Source organism: Astatotilapia calliptera, chromosome 3, assembly GCF_964374335.1.
Source record: "Astatotilapia calliptera chromosome 3, fAstCal68.1, whole genome shotgun sequence".
NCBI lineage: Eukaryota > Metazoa > Chordata > Actinopteri > Cichliformes > Cichlidae > Astatotilapia > Astatotilapia calliptera.
The window spans coordinates 50,091,580-50,099,801 of NC_137424.1; the positions used below are offsets into that span (position 1 = coordinate 50,091,580).

The window sequence follows — 8,222 nt, forward strand, 5'->3', positions numbered from 1 at the left end:
GACACTGTAAACTTTCAGCTGGTTGATGCATCTGACGATATTTTCTTTTTATGTTCATTGCACATCTGATATTATGCATCTGTCTAAAAGAAAAACCGTTCCAATATTTTACTCTCATTCGTTCTCTCATATTCTCTTTGTGTTGTTGCTGAAATTGTCTCTCTTCTCCATAACGTTTAGTGATGTAACATTTTTTTTTCTGTCTAAATTCTACACTTTCTTTATATAGGTTAGAAACATATGACCTCATGTAAGCTTTATGTTTCTCTCTGAATTCGGCACAAGTTCTGTATGTTCTTGTTATTCGTTCCTTCTGCTTTTCTCGGAACACGGGAGATTCTCTGTATGTTCTTGTTATTCGTTCCTTCTGCTTTTCTCGGAACACGGGAGATTCTCTGTATGTTCTTGTTATTCGTTCCTTCTGCTTTTCTCGGAACACGGGAGATTCTCTGTATGTTCTTGTTATTCGTTCCTTCTGCTTTTCTCTGAATAAAGAATCTTCTTTATACATCCTTATGACACGTTCTCTTTTTCTCTCTCTAATTTTAGCACTTTCTCTATAGATCCTTCTCATTTGCGCCTTCTGTTTTTCCTTAAAATCATCTCTTTCCTTATAGATCTTTCTCAAATGTTCCCTCTGTTTCTCTCTATATATAGGATTTAGCTTATATAGATTACTTTTGTACACAGTCTTCTTTTGTCTGTGATCAGGATCCTTTCTTTTTGGTAGTTTTTGTTGGGCCAATGATCTTCTCCTCATTTTTTTCCTTCCCTGTTTACTATATTTCAGCAGTTTATGTGAAAGTTCCTGTGTTGTCTTTGTTGAACAGCGGTTGGCAGCGGTTGGATCCTTCTGAGGAACAGAATCTGATGTTACCTGAGGTTCTCTCACAGAAGATGCAGAGGTTTCTATTTCTAAATAATCAGAATTGTTCAGCTCAGCAGCTGGCTCATTTGAATAATCCCCTCTGGATGACATCACTTCAGTAGCTAAAGTGTCGGCCACAGTTTTCTGTGTCTGCTCAGTGGACTTTGGGGTTTCAAATTCAGGTTCATTTAAAGCTGGTGCTGAAACAGTTGTAGCTGTTTGTCTGTTTTCATCAGCATTTCTTTGGTCAGCAGCGTTTTCACTGTGGAACTCAACAGGCTGTAGCTCATAAGCACAGGTTGGTGCGATGCTACACATTCGGTACAAACGTTTGATCCTGTCAATCATGTCGTTAAGACGTGTGAATTTTAACATAACTGCAGTTCCACCACTTACACTTAGCGACAATGGCATTCCTGTAGACTTACGTGGGTGAGGGTCAAAGTATGCGTATTCACCTGAAGTCAGCCTGGAAACTGCGATGGCTGTTCCTCCCATGACTAGCAAAGCGTAGCGAAACTCTGAAGCCAAACGCTGTAGTCCCTGTTCAAGGCTCGGAAGATGATCTGTACCGTCAAATGTGCCATAATGAGCAAACTGAGACATGTCGACTTGATACTCGTGTCTGCGGCTGATGATCACAGTGGGAAGTTCATCACAGGCTAGAAACACGCTGTTCACAAACCTCTTTCTGGCATCTGAATACACGGCATGGCCTTTGTCCAACACACGGTTGAGATCTGCTCTGGTAATGAATTCATCCTCGTGTAAGAATGACAGGAAAACCAAACTGTTCGCCATGCATTGCTGATTCCGGTACTTTCCATACTTAGCATTGGCCTGGCTTCGAGACGCACAGATGCTACTCACTCGTGGACGACTTTCACTGTTTGTAACCTGTACATGAGACGGTCCTGGAGCTTCTCCATCATGCTGCGTTTGCACAGTTAGCTGGGGTTCAGTCTGGATTACCTGTTGTTCTTTAGCATTTGGCACAGATGATGAGCAAACACCTCTCTTTACCACATCTGCATAAGACACTGCGGCCGTCTGAACGCTGAGCTGCACTTCTGGACTGGGAATACTTGTAACAGACACCTTTACCTGCTCACCGGTCTGAGAAAGATTTACCTGTTCCTTCTGCTTTTGCCATCTAAGCTTCTGGGACTGTGACCTTTGACCTTTCCTTGGCATTTTGTGCAAGTACAAACTGGACCTTATATGTATTTATACACAAATGTATACAAAACTCAACCTGTAAACACTGAAAAACTCCTCAAGTTTCTATTAAATGGATCAACTATACAAATGGTAAAGTGTTCTTATGACCGTTTAATTGATGTAAAAGGCTGGCTTAAATACAAACTCAATATAAAAGTTATTGAAAGATCCTTAAAAACGTTTTATTGTAGCTTTTTCAACAACTGTATATTATTACTTCTTTTTTTTAACCAGACTGGTTAATGAATAGGTCTATACTTCTGTGAAGTAATATGCAGAATAAATCTCAACAATCAACAGGCTATAATAAAACTCTTAGCTTTGAAGTAGACTTTGTGTAAATCTTTGAGATATCTAAAATCTAAAGCAAATATAAGGAGCTGTGGTGGTGTGGTGATCAGATGACAGGCGATGAGGATTCTTCAGCTGGATGTTCTGCAGCAGTCAGGAAACAGGAAGTCTGGGTCCTCAGGGCAGCTTCTCAATGACAATTGTAACTCAATACTTACACTGAGTAATAGAAATGGGTTTGTCCTTAAATAATATTAGTATAAACTTACTGTAGTCAAATGTTATACTCAATGAAACAGACTTGAAAAATGTATTTGAATCTAATTTAATATTTATGTAAATAGAGCAGTCTGAATGTATATATTACAAAATAACCAGATTGTCTTATTACAAATAAACCTTTAAGAGGTGTATATTTTATATAATTTATCAAAGCAATTGCACCTGTAAGCCAATCAATGTTTATTCCAAAGTGTAATGCAAAATTAAAATGACAAATGTAGGGCTGTGTAAGTAGTTTCTACAGTGACTTCTACTGTACTGTATATTCAACTTCTTACTTGTAATTTCCAGTAAAATGAGTGGATATGAGAGAGTTTAACGACAGGAAAGAAGGAGCAGTGAGAGCAGAGATCTCTCAGATTTCTGAAAACAGATCGTCGAAGTTGCGGTAACTTCAATTTCCAAAAACTTGGTTTGTTGTCAACCTTGGTTTGTTGTCAAACTTGGTTTCTTGTCAAACTAGGGCTTATGCTTGTCAAAATTAGATAGAGTACATGGCGGAGAATGGATAGAAGATAGAATGGCTTGTCAAAAAAGATGGAGCAGGGAGAGGGAGAGTGATAGGACAGACTGAATTTGCTTGTTAATGGCTTGTTAATGATAGAGGGAGAGGGTTTTCTGCAGCAGGTCACCTGTAAGACAGAAAGAAAGTGGAATTAGACACACTTCCAATAAACCTGGCTTTACCGTATTTTTCAGACTATAAGGCACATTTAAAAGCCTTTAATTTTCTCAAAAATAGACAGTGCACCTTCTGTATGGTTGTGCTTACTGATTTCAAACCAATTCTATGTGGTACACGGCACTCTGTCAAATGTTTTAGTATGACTTTGGTAAGCTACAAAGCAGCACCACTTGATGTATTGTCGGAGCATGGCTTTTCTTTTTTTTTTTCTTCTTTTTTTCTAAGGAGCATGGCTAACATAGTCAGCACCCTCATAGAGTAATTCGTACTGTGCTTCAACATAATATGGTGTGTGTGTGTATAAGGGCCTGGCACCTGTTGAGAGCCATGCTTATGAAGCAGATTTCAAACTGATCAATCCACATTCATCAGTCCATAAATCCTGAAAAGTGAGTGTATTGTTCTGTATTTTATGTCTTACAACTGAACAATTTTGAGAGTTATTGTAAATGAGTTGAATAAAGTTTGACTTATCTGTTTTGTTTGGCTTAATGTGCCTTAGAATTTAGTGCGCCTTACAGTCCGAAAAATACAGAACATATATATCATTACACACTGAAGAGTCGTACAGTACATTATTAGATTCAACTGAATGAAAATGTTTATCATATGGTGGTGGAACATTTCTAAGGACATTTTTGCATTCTATTAACACAATAAAAACAAACACAGTCTGTAAACCAAGATGTGGTGCTACAGTAACTTACTATAAACATTATATGGTCAAGCTAAACCCACACAATGAAGTCAGAGCAGACAGTTTCAGACCACCTGCTTTAAACACTTCACAGCACTCAACTCACATGATCCTAAATGCCCAAAGGTCTCAAATTCCCGTTTCTGTGTGTACTTACCTGGTTCAACAGTATATCATAATGTCTGGGGAGCCGTTAACATAAAAGTAAAAAATAATTTACTCAGTATGACTTTTGGCAAAATGAAAAATTTGGAGACAGATGACTCCTAAACAGCAGTTTCTACATTTTTCAGTCAAATATGGGGCATGTTTAATACACACTCCACTAAATCTACAATAAACTTAGCATGGCCGATATTAGGGCCTAATTAAAAATGTACTATGATGATAAGAGAGATCTGTAAGTCTGGAAATGTTTACACAGACTTTTCTACGATCTGATTATTCCCAAGAGCTGTGCTGACTCACTCCACTAAACTGAATGTCCTATAATGAGAAACATTTCCCAGCACTGTACCTCAGACAAACCTTTACTTACCAGACTGGAGACGATCAGATCAGCAGTCTAGAGAAAGGAAACAATTAATCAGATCACTGTTTGATGATTCAGACTGTTGAGCCTCTTCACACACAATCCAATTTACTGTGACATAAATTAACTAGTAAAATTCTTAATTTATTTAAGGCTTTATGAGCTTAATGTAGTCTAAAGAGGAGATAAATGAACTGCAGCGTCTCACATGGCTGTAGCAAGTGTAATAAAAGCATTCATTACTACAGAAATATAAAGAATAGCCACCAATATTTGTTGGCACAAGTGCAGGATATACCAAATATTTCCTACACAGAAGCTTTGTGGCTCCAACATTTTCTACAACAGGTCAGTACTACTAAAGTGTGAAAGCCAAAACTTTTAAAAATGTTAGATACAAAATAATTATATAAATCAGAAGCAACAGAAAACCTCGTCATGTCTGATATGAATATGTAAATCTTAAAATAGTTTTAAATATTGACATGTTACAATAGCAGAGGTGCACCATGTTTTGTAATTAAAATTAAATGTCTTAAATTTTTACACTAAAAAGTCCTTTCATTATACCTGTTGCTAGGAATATTTATGTATTTTGCAGTGTACCTTTTTGGCAACTTTTCTATTAAATTTTAAAACACATTATATTCACCAAATAAGTGATAAACTAATTAGACACACTGGCTGTAATGTACCTAACAATGTCCACTCACACCTCTGGTTTTCTTAGTTTTTCATTATTGCTTAACTGTACAAAATACTTCTACAGTGTTCTGACTTTAATGTAACACATCAGCAGAATTTGAGAGACAATATGAATCAATACCTGTGCAGCTCTTAAGTGTTTGAGCAACCACTTATACTGACTCCCCTAAAACACTTTCATTGTTTTGTCTGCTACTTAAATCCACAAACATAAGGAGAAAATGAACAACTGACATTTAGCTATGTTTGGATTCAATAAGCCATAAGAAATTTAAATCATACATAAATGGGCTATTAAACTTCAGGGACATTTTCAGGGACAGTCAGAGGTCCCGTGTGAGGACTTTGCTGCTACAGGTAATAAATCCTGACTTTGTGTTTTTGCCCATCAGTAAATGGAAACATATCACAAAAAGTCAAACTACTGTATGTAAGTTGTCAAATGTGCTACGCAATGCCAGGTTCATACTGCCTCAGTTACAATCACTGTTTACTTACCAGCAAAGGCAAAACCAAAGATCTCTTTCACTCTGTGTAACAAAAGACAAAGCACAAAAATACAGAATGAGACAACTCAAATCAGCATCACAGTCAATACTGCATCACTCTGTGTAGTACAAAAGATTCAGTACATTCTTTGTTTACCACAGCAACAAACAACTCACCTTTTTCTACACCTTATTAAAGATTACTGTCTTCATTAAGGTAAAATATGGTTTCATCCATTTGTAATAAGCCACACACGTCTCTTAGTTATGTGATAGCTCTATTAGTTTGGTGCTATTAGATAACACAGTAGATTTAATAAGCAATGATTTGCTACACCTAGCTCTGCACACTTTATCAAATTCTGACATCACAATTTCAAAGCATGAACAATCATAAATGAAAGCTTGGATGATATTTTTGTAGGCTTCAACATTTGAGTTCGTCTGCATTCAAATTCTGCTTCCTAAAAATATTATCACCTGCACACAGTATCATTTAATATGCTGTTGTTTTAAATATCTACATATCATATTTATAATATTAATGGTGCACTGCTGCATTTTATTTATTTGAAGGTGGACTTTTTTATATTTCGTTAGTTTTTCACAAAGTGAGAAGTTAAACAGAGCTGCAGGTGTAGGTTTCATTTAAAAAAAAAAAAACAACCTGCACAAACAAGTGTTTGTTAAACAGTTCTTAAAATTTAACTAAAAAACTAAAATTACCTAATTAAAAAAACTTCTTGTTAAGAGATGTTATTATTCTTATATTATGTGTTTCATCCTCACTCTCTCTCTCCCTTCTGTTAATTAACCCACAGCACAAAAACACACCGGTACAGGCACGTGACTCTTTTTCTCCCGGCTTTCAGTCAGAAGCTGTGTCCCAAAATGTCGGCTGCATCCTCCGGAGGCCGCATTTGAAGGCCGATTATGTCACAGCCAGTCGACGAAGGCTGTCTCAAATGCGGCCGACAAATGAGTCCTTCATTTCCCCGAATAAACTTTTAACATATTTTTAGGCGAGAAAGTAGCGGTGTAAATATCTGCTTGGTTTATCAAGACATCGCATATTTGCAAAAGTGTGCCGACGTTTTCAGAGACGTCTGTCACCCACCGGCTCGATGGCAAGCCGGGAGGGGGGTTCAGACCCCCGCTCTTTCGCTACTCAGGTTAAACATGATATACAAGTCACTCTGATAACTTAAAAATGTAATTGTTTGCCTTTTTCTGTGTTTTATTTGTTCTGGAGTAAATCGGTTTGGCTGAGATCAAAGTTATTAGATTATTAGATTAAATAAAGCTTTATTAATCAATCCGGTGGGTTCCTCCGGGATTTTCACACAGCTCAATAAACGTTAAACGGTCGAGAATTTACGCCAGTGTCCTGTTATATTTTAAATAGCAAGGAGCAGACGGCCGAGTTTATTAAACTCCAGAGAGACAGCGGTGACGCAAATCTGAAGGCTAGACCGTCCAGTTTCACAGCCTTCTCGGTCCACGTAGACCGCGAAGGCTGGGTCCTCCGAAAGATGCAGCCGACGTTTTGGGAAACAGCTAATGGCGGTAAAATGGCTCCTGTGAAGTTGCCGACCCTGCTGCTTCAGCAGCTAATCAGTGGTTCTAAAATGACGGCTCATTACCTTACAACCGAAAGAATGAGGCCGTTTTTAACTGACTGATTTGTGAAGAGAATTAATTTCAGCTTCCCTAACAGACTCAGAAACACTAACACACCGAATGAACCAAATACAACACAATAACTGTAATAAACAATCAAATGAACCATATTAATTTCACACTGGGCCTATAGCAGCTAGGCTAGGCGTTAGCACTTAGTGCTAGCATACCAAACACTCCTTTTAAATAGTAAAATTACAACGTTTCACTAAAAAAGCAGCCATTGTGTTACTTTAACATGACTTATACTTCGACTGGCTTCATAAGTCACTAACAACAACTGGGTAAATCCCTCATACAGCTTATAGACATTTCATTTCAGAAAAGAGAGACAGAGAAGCAGCGCTTACCGGTGGGGATCGAGCTGAGAGTGTACGGAGATTCAGGAGTCAGGCAGAGACGTTAAAAAAAGAGGCATTCACGGGTAGTGGGAAACTCCGCAATTACACAAAATTGGCATGGAAAACGTGAAAAATATATGTAAATTTAAATATTATTATACTAGATTTTTTTGCAACAAAAAGCAACTAGCAGAAATTTAATTCTATAAGTTTAATAAATGTTTAAAACAGGATTCTTTGAATTTGAAATAATGGTTAAAAGACATAAATAAACACAAGGTCATTATGTTAAAATGTACTTTATTATGATAGATTTATTTAACTGACTGCAGTAATAAGAACAGTCTTCTGCTGAACACCAACACCAAGGAGCTGGTGTTGGTGATCGCCTAAGCATCCTCACAGTAGGAGCTGCAGAGGTTCATCTCACTC

At 37.4% G+C, this 8,222-nt stretch overlaps 1 long non-coding RNA gene across 1 annotated transcript; it reads right to left on the reverse strand.

The window, feature by feature from the left end:
- Window positions 1-2,182: 2,182 nt before the first annotated feature.
- Window positions 2,183-7,777, reverse strand: LOC145421449 (uncharacterized). The gene is made up of 3 exons (XR_013902805.1): window positions 5,780-7,777; window positions 4,583-4,609; window positions 2,183-3,294 (listed from the first exon to the last, which is right to left on the reverse strand). It is a non-coding gene; the product is annotated as an uncharacterized LOC145421449 (long non-coding RNA).
- Between the last annotated feature and the right edge of the window lie 445 nt (window positions 7,778-8,222).